General features: G+C 46.4%; 1 long non-coding RNA gene across 9 annotated transcripts in view; it reads left to right on the top strand.

The window, feature by feature from the left end:
- Positions 1-21,304, top strand: part of LOC109437220 (uncharacterized) — a 234,836-nt gene that overhangs the window by 195,351 nt on the left and 18,181 nt on the right. For 5 of the 9 annotated variants that reach the window (XR_012497367.1, XR_012497366.1, XR_012497364.1 and 2 more), the window contains one exon: positions 5,505-6,524. The exons of the other annotated variants lie outside the window; for them this stretch is intronic. This is a non-coding gene — a long non-coding RNA (uncharacterized LOC109437220). Of the gene's footprint in view, positions 1-5,504; positions 6,525-21,304 lie in introns of those variants that run through there. 9 annotated transcript variants of the gene reach the window in all.

The raw sequence follows: 21,304 nt of genomic DNA, 5'->3' as shown, positions 1-21,304 counted from the left end.
ATTTGGATGTTGAAGAACCTGGGATGCATAAGCAGCTCGGTCAAGATGGCAGAGCCAGGACCAGAGACTGGTTTCCTGACAGGCTGCTTAGGACTTCTCTGTCTCCCAGTTGGGCAACCCCTCTGTTACAGCCAAGTCCTTAGCCCTGTGGCACTCCAGAGACCCTGTGTGTGGTCCCAGCATGGGAGATGAAAGGAGGGGCTGAAAGGGGATAGAGTCCCTGGTCCCCGACGCTCCTGCAGCAGGACAGGTCATTCACCAGAGATGGAGTGAGGCTGATCTGAAGGCAAGTGAGCTGAGCATCTGAGTGTTTCCACACAGACATGGTGCTGCTGCGGTCTAGGAGGCTGTGACACTCATTCCCATCTGTGTGCACTTATCTGGTTTAAAAGACGCTGCATGAAAAGCAGCCCTTTCCATGCATCACACACATGAAGGTAATGCTAATGAACACCTGGCAGATTATGCACTGAAAAAATGAGAGCCCAGAAATGACGACAGAATCATTTAGTAGAGATGGGGTAAACCAGGGAAGGCTTCCCAAAGGAGACAGTTCTAAGCAGAATCTTGAGGGAACAAAAGGACAGGTGACACCAGAGGCAAAATGGAGGGCCTGAGGCAAAGGGGTAAAAGGATTGGGTGGTGAGCATATTAGCTTGGATGGGCCTAGGGGTGGGGGACTTAGGGTGAGAAGGGGCTGGTATAGCTGATGGTTAAGGTAGTAGGTCAGATGTGAATTTTATAAGCTAGAAATTAAGGAGCCCCTGAGGATCATTAGAAGGGAAGAAATAAAATCCAAACAGAGTGTGAAATGCTTTGCAAGGTTTTGTGTAGAATGAGGACTAGTTGGAGAGACTGACAACAGGCATGGGGGTGAACACCTTGGGATTTAGCACTATCCTGTTCTGACTTGGAATTCCAGGTGCTGGCTGTGGAACCCGGAATTCTCTGGATGGCTGTGGGGCTTTAGGACCTTCCACACATTCTGACGCCAGCCCTGAGGCCAGGTTGGGCTGCGTTCTGGAACTTGGCAGCATGGATGACTCCACAGCTCATTGGCCCAGCCCATGGTGCCTTTCTGCCCAACCAGGACCCAGCCTTCCCGCTATAGGATGCCAGTTCAGTGCTGAATACTGCCTAGGCTCCAGGAAAAATGTTGCTGCTCAGGCATGATGCCCTGCGGCTCCTTCTGCTCTGCTCTGGGGTGATTGATGGCTGCGGGTAGGTGGGGGAGCAGCCTTCCCTCCCCTAGCCCAGTTCAGATGGTTGGAGAGGTTGGGAAACAGGTTCCCAGAGTAGCCAAAGGGGGGGTGGTAGGAGTGGTAGGGAAGAGGGGGTGGTAGGAGTGGTAGGGAAGTGACCCAAATGATCCAGAGGGTGGCTCTAGATGGAGTGATTGGTTCAAGGGGCCAAGAGATGGCTGTAAAGGACCATACAGTTAGCTCAATACTGGATTCTTCTCAGTAGGAAGAAAGTAACATTTTTCTGCCTAATTTCTTGGTTTCTCAAGGCCACCCTGGACTAGGACCTGAAAGACCCATAATGACTGGGGAGTGAGGGCTTGCTATTGTCTTTAAGGAGAAAGTGAGGCTCACAGAAGGAGGTGGTTTATCCTTAAAAAGGTCTATCTACTCTGTGAGTCCCATTGCGATGTGTCTTCTCTCAGCTCTTCTCTCCGGGCTCCTGAAGTGTGAGGGTAGAAGGCGGTTTCTTCTATTTGCTTCTCTCTTTGCCAGGCCTTCCTGGGGAATTTTAAATGGACAAGTCCTATTCTCAGGATTGGAGGTGGAGGGAACCCAAGAGCTATAGGCACCTGTAAAACCAATTTAAAAATCAGTCTAGCCAACCAGCCCCCAAAGGAACCAAAGAGAGCTGTAGAGTAACTCAAAAGCAGACACTAATGGAGGAGAAAAGAAATGTAGTTACATATTCATCAGCTTTTAAATATTCATGAAGACTGTAAAGCAGATTAATTTTCATGCCTCATTTCTCCTGTGGTTCCTGCTGTCCATATTTTACCGTAGCAGCTGAAGAAAAGGCAACTATGGATCGCTTGGCGACTGCCCTCACCATCACTTAAGGAGCAGCGTGCACGTGTGTGCATGTGTGCGCCTGTGTCTGTGCGTGTGCATGTATGAAATGTGTGAGGCGAGGGAACAGGAGGGCAGTCATTGTGGAGGAGAAGGTGCTTGTCTCCTGAGGGACTGGTCTCCTTGGTGAGGTCAGGATGGCATGAGGATAGCAGGGTGCAGCAGCATGACAATGTAGGGAGGGCCTAGAGGTGTCTGAGAGGGGAGCACGTAGGAGATTCTGGGGACATCGAGTTAATTTCTGGCCTCCCCAGGTTGAAGACAGAAAAGGAACTTCACCAGAGTCAGCAAGAGTTTCACGCACACTCCCCTAAACTAACTGTGAGGCGAATGATTGGATGAGGGGAGAGCAGGGGAGAGGGCACTCGGGGAGGGAGTGAAGAAAGTATGGGAGAAACAGAAGGGCAAAGAAGAGGAGAGCACTGATAAGGGGCAGAAACAGGGTAGAGAGGAAGAAATGAAAGGGTGATCAGAGACCCCATCTGTTCCAGGTGGAGAGCATTAGAAAACAGGACATAAGATAAAAGCAGTGAAGATGGAAGCTAGATATCTGGAAGGACTTTCAGATTCTAGGGCTATTGGACTTTATCTTTATAGGGAACGGGAGAAATATCCCCCTGAGTCATACACCACTGTGAGGCAGTGTGAGGGGCATCAGAAAACAAAGCTGCACCAGGGACTGTTGGGGAAGCATAGTCAACAAATGTCCTGGTCAGAGGGGCAAGGCAATGTTAGGGGAGACTCAGTGTCAACTGCGGGGTACAGAGGTGGGTCATCCCAGAGCCAGGGGAGCAAATATCATTGTCCAGAGTCATGAATGAGAACCAAAGAGCCTGTGAAGTAACAGATGATAGGCCCTGGTGGGCAGGTTACTGTGGCAGCTTTTTCTTGGAGGTCTTACAGTGCAATGATCCAATCTGATTCTTGGAATAAGAGAAGGGACCAGCTGGCCTCTGAAGGGCCCTTCCTGGTTTGCTAGCTCCTGTCCCCTTCTGTGGAGGCAGAGGGGATTCTGTAGAGTAGTGTCATCAAGGTGCCCTCTGGTGACCTTTGGGCATCACTAGGCAAGACCTTATCAGTGAGTCCCTTCCCCAGTTTCATTCCTTTCATACTGTCTTGGATCTCTCCACTGAATTCCTAACTCGTGTCCAACTGCCTACTAGGTATTTCCATTTGGACATCTAGTAGACATCTCCAAACTAACATGCTCACAATCAAACTGATCCCCCCCCCCCCCCCCCAGTCCACAGATCTGTTGGCTTGCTTGCCACCTTCCCTCTAGCGATGAAGGACAATCCCATCCATCAGCTGCTGGGGACAAAAACCATAGGAGTCACCCTTAATCCTCTGTTTCTTAGTCCTTCAATGAAACAGCCAGAATCTTCTGAATTCGCTTCTCACTACCTCTGTGGCCACCACCCAGGTGCAAACCCTTATCTTCTCTTATCTCAATGATCACAGTAACTGCTATCCTGTGGCCTACAAGGTTCTTCACAGCCTGGCCCCTGCCCCTTTATCTCCCTGCCCCTCTCTCTCTCTAACATGCAGCTCCTAGCCACACTCGTCGCATTGCTGTTTCCTGAGCAAGTCAGGCCTGCTCCTACCTCAGGGCCTTGCATCTGCTGCTCCATCCTTCACTTCCTCCAGGACTTTGCTCAGTTTACCTTCTCAGTGAGGCATTCCCTGAGTACCCTATTTAAAATACTGCTCATTTCCCAGCTCTCATTCTTCCCCCATCTTCTCTATCTCCCGGCTCTATTTTTCCCATAGCATGTTCAATTTCTCACGTAACACATAATTATTTATGTTTGTTATATTATTTATTGTATACCCTCCACACACTGGAATATTAGCTCCATCAGAGCAGAGATTTTGTCCGTTTAGTTCAGTGCTTTATCCCCAGCACCTAGAGCAGGGACTGGCACACCTGGAAATCCCATAGATCTCCCCCATAAATAGTTATCAAACAGGAAGCTTCCCCTTCTGTCCATGAAAGATGAGCTGCTATAGTAATTGCCCACCTGCTGAAAACAACTGAAAACTGGACAACATACGCATATATGAAACAAGTACTTTCAGCCAGTGGATAGCAGGTAGCACAGGATGGCGGTCCCTGCAGTAATGGAAACAACCCCACTGTTGCATCAGTTTACTGCCTGGAGAAAGTTTCCAGGCCAAACAGAGCCTGGGAAATGGGTTGAGAAGACACATATTGAGGCTGAGGAGACTAGAATTTGAGAGGAAGAATACTGGAGAAGAGGAAGCTGCACATAAAGAGTTCTGGAACTCTGTAGAAGGGTCCTTGAAACTGGCTGAACACTGATCTAGGCATAACTGTGGTGAAACACCAAAAGGTTATGGAAAGAACTGCCAGAAAGCAGAAGACTGAACAATTCCTGGAGCTCCTACAGGGCTAGGAATAGTTCAGATTCCCACCAGCAAGAGTAGGGAGAGCTTGTAGTACACGGTGCACTGGATAGAGTCCTCAGAAAGATGTTACTATACTCTAAGACCAAAGGCTGCCTTGGACCCATTCTAATAGAGCTTCAAAGCAAGCCTTAAAAGGATAAAGGTGATAGTAACTGAGAGCCAGAACAAAGGCCAGCACTATTTATTTATTTATTTAAGATTTTTTTATTAAAAAATATCGCTAACATACAACATTTTATCAGTTTTAGGTGTACACCATAGCTGTTCAACATTTATATACCTAAAGAAGTGATCACCATAAGTCCAGCAACCCTCTGACACCGTACCACACTATCACAATATTATTAACTATATTCCCTATGCTGTACATTATATCCCCATGACTTATTTGTTTTATTCCTGGAAATTTGGACCTCTTATTCCCCTTCACCTTCCCCCCCACCTTTTAATTTTTTCAATTACAGCTAACATTCAATATTATTTTGTGTTAATTTCAGGTGTACAGCATAGTGGTTAGACATTTGTATAATTCAAGAAGTAATCCCCCTGACTAGTCTAGTACCCACCTGGCATCATACATACATACATACATACATACATACATACATACATGTCACACATCACTTCTGGTACGGCAATTTCTGTCAAATAAAAATATTACGGTGTGTCCTCATCCACCTTATTCACCGATCTGGCTCTGTGCGACTTCTGGCTCTTCCCCAAAGTCAAAATGACCATGAAAGGTAAATGTTTTGAATTGATTCAGGACATCAAGGCAGCCACGGCAGTGCTACTAAAGACACTCATGAAAGAGGACTTCCAGAACTCATTAAGAAAGTAGCAAGAATGATGGGATAAGTGTGTTCGAAGAGAGGGGGAGTATTTTAAGGGGGGTTAATGGCAATGTGTCTTTTACTGTAATATATTTTTTTAAAAATTTAAACATTCACTGTATTTTTTTTTATCACGCCTTGTACAACCAAGATTAGCCTACCCAGCAAAGCTACATCATTTAAAACCAGAGGACAGATAAAGAGCTTCCCAGGCAAGAAAAGCTGCAGGAGTTCATCACCACCAAACCAGTATTATAAGGAATCTTAGAGGGACTTCTTGAAGACGAAAAAAATATATATATGAATAATAAAATGGCAAAAACTACGTACCTATCAACAATTACTTTCAATGTAAATGGATTAAATGCTCCAGTCAAAAGATAAGGAAGATGAATGGATAAGAAAACAAGACCCTTACCTATGCTGCCTACAAGAGACTCACTTCAGATTCAAAGACACACACAGATTGAAAGTAAAGGGATGAAAAAAGATATTTCATGAAAATGGAAACATACAAACAAAAAGCTGGGGTAGCACTACTTGTGCCAGACAAAATAGACTTTAAAACAAAGACTATAACAAGAAACAAAGAAGGACCTAGTAACCCCACTTCTGGGTATTTATCCAAAGAAACTCAAAAAATGTTGTTTTGAGTGGACACGTGCATCCATATGTTCATTGCAGCGTTGTTTACCTAAACCAAGGCAGCCTGGGTGTCCCTGAAGGGATGGATGGATAAAGAAGAGGTGGTGCATACATACAATGGAATATTACTCAGCTGTAAAAAAGAATGAAGTCTTGCCATCTGCAACAACATGGATGGACCCAGAGGGTATTGTGCTGAATGTAGTAAGTCAGAGAAAGACAAATGTCATATGATTTCACTTATAAGTGGACTCTAAAGAGCAAAAAAAAAAAAAAGAAAGAAACAGAAATAAATTCATAGATACAAAGAACATTCTTATGGTTCCAGATGGAAGGGGGATTAAGGGTAGGTGAAAAGGGGAAGCGATTAAGAAGTACAAATTGGTTGTTATGAAGTAGTCATGGGGATGTGGGGTATAGGGTAAGGAATATGGTCAATAAAATTGTAACAACTACATGTACAAAGATGAAAATAGAATATCTGAAGTTAAAAATATTGTGAAACAAATAAACGATTTTATTTCTGCTGCTGCTGCTACCAAAACCACATGGAAGGTGGGGGACTTTTTTTTTGCCCTTAAAGCTTATTCTCCCAGTAGCCAGCCAGCACTTCCCCCTCCTGTGAAAGCATTACATTCTGAGTTCCCAAGGACTCTAGAGAACCAGGCCTCCTTTCTATTTGTTCCCCAAATGTGATCTGGATTTCAGATAGCAAGCAACAGATTTTCTGAGTCTCATTTCAATTGGTGATTCCTGAACCCCTCTTGTGTCCTGTGATCCTGTCCAGCTCCATAGTGAACCCTCCTCTCCATCAGTCTCCATTTATCCAAAAGGAGTTATGGAGCTCTTGCCATGGGACAATGAGCAAGACCTGGCTCTAAGCATGTTGGCCCAGTGCAAGGAGGAAAGTGATAAGGTTCATGAGATCAGGGTGGATAAACTATGAGAGAGAGAAAACTTCATTTGGAGGTCAGTATAGGCTTCGCAAAAGAGGTGATATTTCTGCTGGGGTTTGAAGGATGGATAAGGTTTGGGCTGGTGGGAATAAAGGGACAGGCATTCTAGGCAAAGCTGGGTGTCATCATGAATTCCCTCACTTCTTGTTTTCTCTTTCTGAATCCACAAGTTCTCCCCTTCTCTCAGGATTCTAGTCAACTCTTGGACAGGGCTCTGCTGTCAGGAGTGAGTCCTGCAGGCTCCAGGCACCCAGGTTCTTTCCAGCAAACCAGCGACAGCAGTGCGGGCAGCCTCACAACTCAATTACCCTTCATTTCCTTGGGCTCCAACCAGATGGAACAGAACCCCAAATGGGCAGTTTGTGCTAAGATTGTTTCCAGGACAGATTCAAAGCCCGGTTCAGGGGAGCAGGTTTGAACCAAGACTGGATGACTCAATCTCTCAGGCCCTCAGCCCTCTTTCAGCTGCTCCCAGATCTCCAAATTAGTATTGATTGCTACCATGAGGAACTCTGCTTGGTTTGGGGCATCTGAGCATCTCATTTGTCATCTCATCTTATCCCCTCTCCCCTTCCTCTGTTTTGGGTGCAATATGATCAGCTCCTAAAAAGGACACAGTTTTTCATGGGCTGCTTCCTACATATCACCTGACCTTCAGGATCACTCTGGGACATGGTGGGTGTGTGCAAATTGACAGGGCTGGGAGAGTGGTGCAGGTGCCCCCTCCTTCAGGCATGTTTGGTATAGATAAGGAAGAGCTTATTAGTGACAATGATGTCACTGCACAAAGCCAAGGCTGGAAGATCAGGAGTGGGGTTTCCACAAGGTGGGAGGTTTGAGTGAGGTGCACGGGAGTGCACACATGGGCTACGAGGTGACGTGTGTGTCCCTCCTGCCTCCTACTTTCTGGTCTACCACCTCCCCTGAAATGGCTTCCACATGTCACCAAGGCCAGATGTTCCTCCTCCACACCAGAGCGGAGAGGTTGTGTCTGCAGTGTGGTTTCCAGGGAGTCTGGATGACCTCTCAGTGCTCCAGGACTCCCACCACTTGTAACCTCAAGGCCTAAGCTAGGGCAGCACTGCCTGTGGCCCTGGATGTCAGGTGAGCCCAGTCGGGGAGTTGTCAGAAGAGGGCACTGTAGAGGGGTGGCTGTGAGTCCTGACTTTGGTGCTGGATGAAGCTGGGCCTGAATTTGATCTCTGCGTGCTCCAGACAAGTTACTTGACCTCCAATCCTCAGTTTCTTTATCTTATCTGTAAAATGGAGATAATTGCACCCCCACCTTCCAGCAGGGGCATGTGGAGCACTGAGTACGTAGCAGGTGTTATTGTTATCATGTAGTTGTAGTTGATGATGATAGACTTGCTGAGAGCATGGAGGCTGCACTCCCACAGCCCTGTCCTGACTCCCCTCTGCCTCACGCTTCCTGCTTCCCTCCAGCTGCTTGTATTAAGTCCCAAAGTCCTGACCTTTGTTCTGGATCCTGGTCTGACAGCCCCCAGAGGGACCCATGCATCCTTAATTACAATTCTTTTGCTTGGTAAAGCCATTAACACCTAATGTCCCATATCATTGCTGGTTCTCTGCCTAGGACATATTGCTCCTGGGGGCTGCTCCGCCACCCAGGGCAACTCCATCTGGTCAGGAATGGCCAATGAAGGGGCGGGGGAGGGGCAGGGGGCGGGGCAGAGCTATGACTTTCCAGTGATGCAATAGTTACAGTTTGCTTACAAATAATTTAATATCAAAGGGTGAAATCCTCCGTGACTCTATTGCTGGTCCTTTCTACCTTTCTATGTCCCCCTGGAAACCACAGAGGTATCTCTGATCTCTAACACCCATCTCCTTAGAGCAGAACAGGCCCCTGAAGCCAGGGAGAAACCGAGGTTTCCCCTGCCTCCTCCTGACTTGGCTCCGATGACTGTGTGGAATTTTTAAAGTAGGGCCCAGCAAATGTCAAGGCTGGGGAGGGTAATCTTGGAGGAAGACTTGCAACCCAGTGAAGACCTGGACCAAGGGAGAACTTATCTCAGGTGCCCGAGTTCCCATGCCCTGGGTTCCAAGGCAGGGCACCCTCTTTTGAGCCAGCACCTGTGGGGATCCTCTGCCCTGCCTCAGCATCCAGGGGACCAAGGGGCAGCTTCCTCAGGACTTCCTTCCATGACTGGCCTGTGGACAGCTTTGGCAACCCGAGCACGGGGCAGACAGTAAATGGGCAGCTCCGCTGGCTTGCCCAGTCGAGTTCAGAACAATAGATTTTGTTCAAACAGGCACCCCTGCCCTTGAGAACGAGCTCAGAGAGAGGCCAGGGGAGGACGGGCCTCCCAGCTGTAATCCTTGTCTCCCTCCGCCCGTCCTCCTGGCCAGGTTCCTGCCACCACCAACCCTAGGCCCCAGAGCATGTGTCCCAGCCCTTTGCTGGTTCCTCTCAGCACCACTGGCATCTGTGGGCATTTTCACAGAAGATGTCCATAAACACTGAGGGAGAACAAAGGGAAGTCAGTACAGAAAATACAGCAGGAAAATAGTCACGTTTCGAAAGAACACGTTTTCCAGCCTCAGATGACCACCCTGGAGGCCAAGAAGCTGGCCTGCCTTCTCAGCAGACCCCAGGCCAGGCTCCAACCCTCAAAGACTGGCCTGCTGCTGCGCAGCAGAACTCCTGCTGTTCGGGGCCAGGCTGAGTCCCTCTGCACTCAGTTCTCGTTTCCCACTTGAAGATTTGCCTTGGCCACAACTGGCCATCTGAGCTGCAGTATCTAACACACTAAATGACTCCCCACTCAGCTTTGAGTACCTTGAGAACATTTGCTGAGACAGGTAAGTCCCTATCTCTACCTCCAGGCCCATCCACTGCATACCCTCCACCCCAGCATATTTTCACTGCTGTGATGGACACTTGTGGAGTGACTGTCCGACTCACCATGACCCCAGAAACTTCCTGCTCACACACAGTAGTGGGCACATGGCAGCCATTTGTTCAGTGTGACCCAACCCCCTGGACCGAGGTGATTGTACTAGAACAGACACCTGAGTCAAGCTGGATTAATCAGAACTCTATCTTTGGGTGTTGGAATTAGGGATGTTCTTGGTTTACTCCATGTAGGTTTGGGAACCATTGGTGGCCATCTTGAGTTCTGAGGTCTACTCTGTTGTGCAAGGAGAAGTGAAGGGTGAAATGGCAGGCAGGCAGGAAGTAAACTTCCCCTTTTACTTAAATGCTAGTTTGAGTGAGTTTTCTGTAACTTGTAACCTCTGAGTCTCAGCTGATGCTACCACACTTTAACTGTTACAAGCACAATAGTCGCAGTAGCTGGGCCACAGAGGGCCAAAACTGCGCCCATGCAGGGACCAGTGTGAGGAACTGAGAACCCCTTCGGAAAGGGTGAGAGCGTCAAGAAGCACCTACTTTTCCCAAGCTTTGGGGGTGAAGAGCCTGGGGAACTCATGAATAGGGAAGGAGCACTTTAGAATATTCCTTGCCCCTTAGAGTCAACATTGATGGGTCAGTGAGTTCCATTTTCTTTCTAGCATTCCATCTTTTGGCCAGCGCCAGCCCCACCCTCCTACTCCATGGGGGTGTAATGCACAGGTGGGTCTGAAACCTGAACTGGAGCTCCAGCTCAGCCATGAGATGTATGACCTGAGATGAGTGACTCCACCTTCCTGGACTTTGTTTCCACCCACCAAGAAATGATAACCGTAAGCCCTTTGTACTTTGCGGGGTTCCTTTGAATTTTCCCCTCCCTTCTTCCATCTCTCTCCCTCCACCCATCTTTTCCTGCTTAGCTCTTGCCACCCCAGCAAGCCTTCTCCTTCTGACTCCACCCAGTTCAGCACATTTTAGTGCTCTTCCTATAGTTCAGGGCCCTGTTGTGTTGGGCACTGGCAGGTATGGTTTCTTTGATCCTATTTGTGGTTGGGATGCTAAATCAGTCTCCCCCATCAGACTGCGACTCAACAAGGGCAGGGATCCTGTCTCGCCTTCTCCCTCCAGACCCCTGAACCTGCATGCAACAGGGCAGAGCCCAGAGAGGGTGCCTGGAGGCAGCCTGCCCTGCCAGCTAGCTCCTTGACTTATCCATCTGCCTTTTCCCTTCCACTCTCTTGACAGGAGCCAGTCCAGAGCCTATTTTCTTAACTAAGTCAGAGATAGGGGTTCCCCCACCTCTCTAAAAAGCCAGCTTTTGCTATGGGAAAGTGCATTTCTGGCTATTTCTTTTCCACATGCCCTCCTTCCTCACCCCTTCACCCTTCTCTCTGTAGGGGAGTCAGTACGCCCCACCAGAGCCAGCCACCATGAGCCGTGCAGCTGGCTCCTTCCCTTCCTCTCCCACTCCCTCCCACACACCTGAGCATTGCTTTCCCTCCTATCACTGCCCTCCATAGCCCCCCCCCCCCACACACACACATAAACCCAGCCTCTCCCAGCCTTTCTGTTCCCATTCTGACTTGTCTCCCCCAAGCAGCTGGGAGCAGGGTGCCTTTGATTTCTCTATTCAGTCAGAGATGTAGCAATTTTCTGCTCTCCTGTAATGAGGGGAATTTTAAGCAAACTCCCAGGCAAATGATTACAGCAGGTTCAATTCCAGCTCCTTTGATCGGGGAAGAATGAGGATGTTGTTGAAATATTCTGCAACCTGCTGGCAAGACAGGCTCTGGGGGTGGAAGTCTGGCTCTTGGCCGCTCCCCCCTGTAGGGCACTGGACTTTGCCTTGGCATCTGAGTGTCCCTGGGCACCGGGGTCTTCCCAAATAAGGAGTGGGTTCAAATCCGCTTCGCTAAGTGCTATGTTGGACATGGCTTCTCTGGCTTTGGGCCAATATCTAGGCTCAAAGCCAGGGTTGGGTCTGGTGACTTGGGTGGGAAGTCACATAGGGCAGTCTCCTAGGATTGCTGTGAATGGTTGTGCAGTCAGTACACTGTTCTGTCTAGGGGACATCATTCCCACTGTACCTTATGTGAACGGGACCTCTTAGGGTTGTGCAGAGTACAACCTGCACAACACACTTGGGAGCTTGAACTTGCCTCTAGGAAGCTTGAATGACTCCAATTTCTAAAATGTCAAAGAAAGAGGCACCGTCTTAGAGTTGAAAGGAACTATTTCTTTCTTTCATTTCTCTGAGTCCTTTGTGCCTGACAAAGGCAATGAGGAATAACAAGAAGAGCATGGTCTTTGGAGCAGCTTGACTAGAGAATGAATTCCAGTTCAGCTATTTCCTGGCTGTGTGACCTCAAGTTAGTTAGTGAACCTCTCTGAACTTTAATATTTATCTTAAAGGATTATTTTGAGAATTAAATAAGATGGGGACTAAAACAATGCTTTGTTCATAATAGATGCTCAGTAAATATAATTCTCCTTCTCATTTCCTTGCCACTTCACACATTTTAAACATCATCACCCTCTAGGGCAAACCTTATTCTCTTCTGTTAGCCCCTTCCATCCCTGTGTACCCCCAAAACTGTTGCAGAGAGCAGACCGGGTATATTGATAGACTATTATTGTCTCTAGCATTCCTGAGCAATGGGCCTGTCTTTTTCATAGGTTAATTAGGTCATGTTTCAAGAAAATTATGGCAGTATATTCCTGCATTAATTAAGTGGCTTTAAACCATCTTCACAATGCAGCTCCATGAATCATAATTAAGCCTCACCACCTCTGTGGTAAGTGCCTCTGCCAGCCACAGGGACAGTGTGTGGCCTGCTCTGCCCACTCTCAGTCCCTGGAGAGAATGCCCTGGATCTGTGGGTTTGAAAAGGATTTATTTTCTTGGAGTCATGTCAGAATGATTCCCAGTGAATATTGGATGAGGTTTTGCACTGTTCCCCTTTTGTTTTCACAAGGAGAGAGCAGAAAAGAAGTACAGTGTTGATATAGGTTTATCCTCTTCTCCTCCCTGCTCTGTTGAGTGGATTTGCATAGATTCCCAGGGGATACAGGTGAGACAGGTAATGCCTGTGGGTGCATGTGTCGGTCAGTTGTGAGTGTGTGTGAGAACATGTGTAGTATAGCTGTTGTTCAATAGGGACCTATGTCTGACATTAGACAGCTCAGTTCCTGGTTACCTGTGAAAGAAAGCAAATGCACCAGAAAAACACCTGTTTGACTGGGTGGATATACCTTCTCAGTCCTCCGTGTTTCATTCTTGATGTACCTTGCAAGTGAAGCTGCTCACACATCAATGGTAGTCACCCTTTTGGCTATTGTCAGGACTAGCTTGAGTCACTGAAACTGTCGTCAGAAGATCCATTTTTGAATCTTGGCTCTATCATTTGCTGACAGAGCTGGCCTCCTGACCCTCAGCATTATTATCTGGAGAATGAAAACTATACCAACTGTCCTTGGACTGTCCTAGGATTGCTAAGAAAATTGAATAAGACAATAGGAAGGTACTAATGACCCATGTGAGAAAGTAGCAAGTTCTGAGCTGTTCTTCCAGCCATGGAGAAGGGTACATGGGATAGACCCCACACTCACTTCCAGGGGTCCCCGGAACAAAGGCACCTAGTTGATGGCTCTTGGGTCTGGTGTGTTCCATCCATGTTCACAGAGGCCGCAGAGGTCCCTGGGGGGCCAGGATCCAGGAGCACATGTCTAGTAGCACCAAATATTCACCACTGGGGCCTCGGAAATACACGATTTCTCCTGTATGAGGGAAAATATGGAATATCCTATCAGCTCCTACCATAGGAGCTTGAAGAGGTCGCCATGGGTCATGGTGGCAAGTGGAGAACGGAAACAAGATACCCAGAAAAGGTTTATAATAAACCTTCTGGGACTCTCGAAAGCCTGGCCTCTCTGGTTCTTCTCTTTCTGTCTCCCTGACCTCACACTATACCATCTCCCCACATCGCTTTCTGTGGTCCTGCCTGTCCCATCCCAGGCATTCCCAGAGTGAGCTGTTCAAGCAGCAAAGGGGAAATGGGGAGACTTGTCCTCTTTCTCTAACTCTCTCTGTGGAGAGATGGCCCCAGGCATTTTGAGTAAGACATAAGTCAAATAAGGACAGGTGACAGACTATACCCCAACATCTTCTGTGGAAGCTGGGAGACACTCAGCTGTCCTCAGCAAGAAGACAGGGAACTGAGGAGATGGGAAGGAGGCAGTGTTAATTTAACCTGGTTGTTACACACAAAGCCCCCAGCTCCTCAGACAAGAGAAGGCACAGATAAGCCCAGATGGAAAATTGACAGCGAGCAAGGAGGCCCTGGCCTACTGCTTATTGCTCTGGCCTGTGGATTATGGTTCTGGTAAAACAGGGAGGTAAGAACTCAAGGAGGCTTCTTGAAAACATGACCTACAGGTAAAATGGAGAACAGGGAGAACCCTTGTTCTCCCTGACAAGGGAAAGCCTGTCCTGGGCTAGCAGGAAGATGAGAGCTCAGGGGAGGCATCCAGTTACACTTATATGGAAAAGAGTGGTTTCCTCAGTAGAGATGCAGGTCAGATCCAAGGTGAACTCCTTACTATTTGTGTTGAGGGAAGGAAGAGAGGGTGGAGCAGCATGCAGAGGCCCAGCGCATTGCAGCGTGAGTGGGCCGGGCTCTGTGGAGCTGGGTGGCCACACAGCTTTGCTGGCAGCATGAACAAAAACTGTTGGGGGGGCCTCAGATGAGGAGGAGAACCTCTGCTGGAGCAGGTGGCTGGCCAGGGCGTAGGGAGATTACTGGATAAGGATGGGGTCAGCAGATAATGGGGGAGGACAGAACTTCAAGGAAACAGAGTCTGGAGACATGGGGGACTAGCCTAAGGAGACAGCTGCCTGGGCAGGTGGCACTCACACTGACTTCTTGTCAGGAAGGCTTGCACAATGGATATTTAAACACTGAATGCATGCCCACATGTGAATGCACATCTGTGCATGCATGCAAACACACATACATTAATGTGAGGTAGTAGAGGATAGTTCTGGCTAGACCACCAATTTAAGATTGCAGTGTAGCTTTTGCTATATAACTTTATCTTGCTGAGCCTCAGTTTCCTCATCGACACAATGGGAATTAACAGTCCCTTCCCTGCTTACTTCAAAGAGCTGTCATGGTAATGAGACAGGAGAAAAGATGGGGAAGCCCTGTGCAGACTATAAACTCTGCTCCAGTGGTGAGGCCCATTGAGGGTTATTGTTGTGTTGTCCTACCCAAGCTTCTCCTGACCAGGAAGCTCTAGCGCTGTGGGGAGGGAGATGAGTGGGCACTACTTCTCTCCTCTCTCCTCTCTTCCTCTTTTCAGAGCCAACTGTGGTGGGGAAGGAGCTCAGTGCTCCTCTGTAGTGCTACATCTACAAGGGGACCTGGTTCCTGGGCACTGCCAGATGAGAGGTGATGACCAGAGCTTATCCCAACTCTCCTAGTTTGTTTCTACCTGCTTTCTCTGGGCTGGGGTGGGGTGGGGTGATTTGCCTCGTGTGTATTGAGTTTGCAGAAGTGGGGAGAGGATCAAATTAATCCTGTACAAGATCGTGCTCCTCTGATTCCCTCCAGCCCAGCACTCCCTAACCCACACTCTAACTCAGGGATAGGGTGCTGGCCTTCTCTGTCTGAAGGGGAATGGGGGACAAGAGCAGGAAAAGCTCTGAAAACCCAGAAGCTCCCAGCCCAGAGAAAGTGGGTAGAAACAAACTAGGAGAGTTGGGATAAGCTCTGGTCATCACCTCTCAGCTGGCAGTACCCAGGAACCAGGTCCCCTTGTAGATGTAGCACTAGAGGGACCAGTGGACTCAGGTTCGGGGGGTGATTTGCCTCGTGTGTATTGGTTTGCAGAATTGGGGAGAGGATCAAATTAATCCTGTACAAGATTGTAGACGGAAGGAGCCGTAGATAGTGATGGGCTTGAAATTTCTCCCTAGGTTCCCAATGGAGTCCCTGTCCCTACCCCGTGTTGTAGGAGGGAGGGAAATGGGGAAGGGCAGAGAGAAAAGCCCCAGCCTGTCTTCCCTTTCAGGGGGCATGCTGTTCACTGGCGTCCTGAGGGGCACCTGGCATGCCTCCAAGCTCCAGATCCCTCATCCTTCTGGGCCAATGCCCAGACGCAGTCTGTGAAAGCTGAGCTTTATCAAGAAGGAGAGAGGCAGAGAGAAGGGTGAGAAAAGGGTTTCATACTTTTTGAGAACATGGGGACTCTGGACTCACAAAGACTTAGATTCAAATCCTGATTCCACCACATTCCAGCTATGCCACTTAAGCTCCTTTAGTTTCTTACCTGTAAATAAGGATAAAAATAATACCTACATTATATGGTTGTTGTGTAAATTAAATAAGATAATACATATAAAATGCTAAGCAAAATACCTGGCACGTGATAAACCCTGAGTAATCATTAACTGTGACTCTCCTAGTATTAGTAGTTCTCTCCTGTTTGCTACTGCAGCTTAGCCTGGTCTATCCTGACTAATTTCCAGTAGTGGTAAATGCTACATATGAAGAAATTAAACAGCATAAAATAGAGTGACCAGAGGGCTGACTTTAGATAGAGTGGTCAGGAATGGTCTCTTTGAGGAGGTAACATTTGAACCGAGACTTGAATGATGAGAAAAAGTCAACAAGGCAAACGTCGGCAGGGACAGGGAAGGTAGAAGAGAAGGGCATTTCAGGTTCAGAGACCAGCAAGCAGAAAAGCCTTGCAAGGGGGGCACATTTGGCGTCTTCACGGTGCTAGGAGAAGTCCTGAGTGACTGAAGCATAATGAGCGAGGAGGAGAGTGATGAGTGCATTGGAGGACCCAGTGCCTCCAGGACCCAGGACAGAGCTGGGCACAGAGTAGAAAAGGAATACATGTTTTGAATGAGTGAATGACTGAATGGTCCTGGGAACTGGGGTCCTGGAAATGGACTTTCCCCACCTTCCTGACTTCCTCACCTGCAGTAGCAGAGGGACCAGCTGGAAGGGAGACTTGGCTCCGAGGAACATTCGTTTCAACTAAATCCAACGCTGTGGAGCATAAGAGGATAAAAAAAAAAAAGTGTTTAGGGTCTCTTCCAGGGATAGTGTGAGAAACATACATCAGGAGCATTTTTTTTTTTTCAACATTTGGTCTTTTACCCGGTTCCTGACACTAAGGTACTAGATCCCTTGTAATTTCCTAGGTGATAGTCACGTTCTTTGTCCTAATGAAGCAACTCTGAGTTGGCTTTTGGTTGGCTCCTGAATGGGGGCTGGTCACCAGAAAGACCAAGCCATGATGAGAATCTTGGAACTTTCAGCTCCAACCCCCATTTTCTAGAGAGGGGAGAGGGGCTAGAAATGAAGTTTACCAATTATGTCTACATGAGTAAGTTTCCATAAAAAGCCCAATAGTATGGGGTTCAGAGAGCTTCCAGGTTGGTGACACATCCATGTACTGGAAGGGTGATGCACCCCCAAATCCAGGGGGACGGAAGCTCCTGTGCTCGGGACCCTCCCAGACCTCACCTTGTGTATCTCTTCATCTGACTGTTCATCTGTGTCCTTTATCATATTCTTTATAAACTGGTAAATGTAAGTATGTGTTTCCCTGAATTCCGTGAGCCACTCTAGCAAGTTAATTGAAACTGGGGAGGCAGGCGAGGGAACCTCAGTTTGTAGCCAAATAGGACAGAAGTTGGGAGCAACCTGGGGACCTGTTACTTGTGATCAGCATTTGAAGTGGAGGCAGTTTCATGGGACTGAGCCCTTAACCTGTAGGATCTGACACCGTCTCCAGGTAGTGTCAGAATTGAATTATATTGTGACACTCAGGTGGTGTCACAGAGAAGTGCTTGGTGGGGGGAAAATCCATATATCTGGTGTCAAAAGTGTTGTCAATGAGGTAGATGTGTGACATAAAGAAGAAACACTGGAGGGAAAACTGAGTTTCTCCAATTCAGATAGGAAGAAAGATGATGAGAAAATTAAAAGACACAAAGAATAGGAAAACAAGCACAAATTGGTGTCTATCATGAGTCTCTGAAGAAGGTAAAAGAGTAAATAGAAAGGAGAAAATCTTGGAAGAAACAGTGACAACTTTCTCCAGAATTAATGGGACATATAAGCCTTCAAACAGAAAGGATTAAGAGAGTACTGAACAACACAGAGAAGGAAAAACACATACTTAGGCACTTAGGTCATATTTCAGTTCTATTTTTAATTTTTTGAGGAACCTCCATACTGTTTTCCATAGTGGCTGCACCAGTTTGCAACCCCACCAACAGTGCATGAGCATTCCCTTTTCTCCACATTCTCGCCAGTACTTGTTTGATGATAAATTGATGATAGCCTTTCTGACAGGTGTGAGGTGATATTTCATCGTGGTTTTAATTTGCATTTCTCTGATGATTAGTGATGTTGATCATCTTTTCATATGTCTATTGGCCATTTGTATGTCCTCTTTGGAGAAATGCGTGTTCAGGTCCTCTGCCCATTAAAAAAAATTTTTTTATTATTATTTTAAAAAAAAATTTATTGGGGTGATAATTGTTAGTGAAATTACATAGATTTCAGGTGTACAATTCTGTATTACATCACCTATAAATCACATTGTGTGTTCAGCACCCAGCGTCAGTTCTCCTTCCATCACCATATATTTGATCCCCCTTACCCTCATCTCCCACCCCTCACCCCCTTACCCTCTGGTAACCACTAAACTATTGTCTGTGTCTATGAGGTTTTTTTCTCATTTGTTTGTCTTGTTCTTTTGTTGTTTTTGGTTTATATACCACATATCAGTGAAATCATATGGTTCTCAGCTTTTTCTATCTGACTTATTTTGCTTAGCATCATACTCTCAAGATTCATCCATGTTGTCACAAATGGTCCTATTTCATCTTTTCTTACCGCCGAATAGTATTCCATTGTGTATATATACCACAACTTCTTTATCCATTCATCTATCGAAGGACATGTTGGTTGTTTCCATGTCTTGGCCACCGTAAACAAAGCTGCAATGAACATTGGAGCACATGTGTCTTTATGGATAAATGTTTTCAGATTTTTTGGATAGATACCCAGGAGAGGGATTGCTGGGTCATATGGCAATTGTATTAGTAATTTTTTGAGGAACCGCCACACTGCATTCCATAACGGCTGCACCAGTCTGCATTCCCACCAACAGTGCTTTGCCCATTTTTAAATTGGATTGTTTTTTGGGTGTTGAGTTGTATGAATACTTTGTAAATTTTGGATACTAATCCCTTATCAGATATATCATTGATGAGTATCTTAAACTATTCAGTAGGTTATGTTTTCATTTTGTTGGTGGTTTCCTTTGCTGTGCAAAATCTTTTTAGTTTGATGTAGTCCCACTTGTTTATTTTTTTGTTTTCCTTGCCCAAGGAGATAGCTCAGAAAAAATATTACTAAGAGCAATGTCAGAAAGTTTACTGTCTATGTTTTCTCCTAGGAGTTTTATGGTTTCAGGTCTTACATTAAGCCTTTAATCCATTTTGAGTTAATTCTTGTGTATGACATAAGAAGATGATCCGCTTTCATAGTTTTGCATGTATCTGTTCTGTCTTCCCAACACTATTTATTTATTTATTTATTTATTTATTTATTTATTTATTTCCCCCCTCTTCCTCCTACCCCCAACTCCCCACTCCGGTTCAAGCCGTTGTTTCTCAGTCTAGTTGTGTAGGACACAGCTCCCTGGCCCGTGTTGGTATTATGAGCCTTGCCTCCACCCAGCTGAGGCAGTTGGTCGCCGGTCGTCAGTTGGTCGGCTGCTCACTCACGCTGGCCACTCACGCTGGCCACCGGCCACTCACGCTGGCCACCGGCCACTCCTGGCAGCGCACGGCAGCCCCCGGCAGCTCACGTGACCTCCGGCTGCTCACCGTAGTCCGGCTCCAGGGAGAGCTGTTGTTCCCAATCTTAGATGTAGAGGGCGCAGCTCACTGGCCCATGTGGGAATTGAATCTGCGACCTCGGGTGTTAGGAGCACGGCACTCCAACCACCTGAGCCATCAGGACAGCGCCCCCAACACCATTTATTGACTAGACTACCTTTACCCTACTTTGTCTCCTTTGTCAAATATTAATTGACTGTATAGGCGTGCGTTTATTTCTGGGCCGTCTATTCTGTTCCATTGATCTATGTGTCAGTTTTTATGCCAGTACCGTGCTATTTTGATTTCTATAGCTCTGTAGTATAGTCTGATATCAGGTAGCATGATACCTCCAATTTTGTTCTTTCTTGAGAGTACTGTGACTATTCAGGGTCTTTCATGGTTCCATATAAATTTTAGAATTAGTTGTTCTAGGACTGTGAAAAATGCAATTGGTATTTTCTTTTCCTGGAAATTGAACTTTAAAAAAAATTTCATTTTATTAAAATTTACTGGGGTGACATTGGTTAGTAATATTACATAGGTTTCAAGTGTACAATTCTGTAATACATCATCCATTTATATCACAGTGTGTGTTCACCAACCAGAGTCAGTTCCCTGCCATTGGTATTTTGACAGGGATTGTACTGACTCTCTACACTGCTTTGGGTAAGGTGAACATTTTAATGATGTCAATTCTTCCTATTCATGAGCATGGTATATGCTCTCACTTATTTTTAGGTTCTTCAATTTCCCCCCTAGTGTCTTATTGTTTTGCAAGTATAGGTCTTTTACTTCCTTAGTTAAATTTATTCCTGGGTATTTTATTTATTTTTTGATTCAATTGTAAATGGCATTGTTTTCTTAATTTCTCCTTCTGACTGTTCATTATTGGTGTATAAAAATGCAATGGATTTCTGAATATCCATTTTGTATCCTGCTACTTTAATACATTCATTTATGAGTTCTAATAGTTTTTGGTGGAATTTGGAGGGTTCTCTCTATATAGTATCATGTCACCTGCAAATAATGATAGTTTTATTTCTTCATTTGGATGCCTTTTATTTCTTTTTCTTGTTTGATTGCTGTGGCTAGGACTATGTTGAAAAACACTTGGCATCCTTGTGTGTACCTGTTAAGGAGAACACTTTTAGCTTTTTCCTGTAGAGTATGGTATTAGCTGTGGTTTTGTCGTATATGCCTTTATTATGCTGAGGTATGTTCCCTTTATGCCCACCTTTTTGAGAGTTTTTGTCATAGATGGATGCTGGATTTTGTCAAATGCTTTTTATGCATCTATTTATACAATCATAAGATTTTTATTTTTTACTTTGTTTATGTGGGGTATCACGTTATTTGATTTGTGGATATTGAACATAGATGCAAAAATCCCTCCACAACCTCCGACAGAAGTGCCCTAAGACCCATGCAACCTGTCCACAGAGAAGAAGCCCATCTCCCAGCTCGCTGCGGTGTTCTCAGAGTGTGTTCACACAAGCAAGAGCAGAAACTGCACTGACTTTGTAAAAACTACCAACCACACCCCATAGCACCTCCCCCCCAACCTAGAA

Source organism: Rhinolophus sinicus, linkage group LG06, assembly GCF_036562045.2.
Source record: "Rhinolophus sinicus isolate RSC01 linkage group LG06, ASM3656204v1, whole genome shotgun sequence".
Classification (NCBI taxonomy): Eukaryota; Metazoa; Chordata; class Mammalia; order Chiroptera; family Rhinolophidae; genus Rhinolophus; species Rhinolophus sinicus.
The sequence above is the reverse complement of the archived record's forward strand: the minus strand, read 5'-3'. Positions and strand labels throughout refer to the sequence as shown.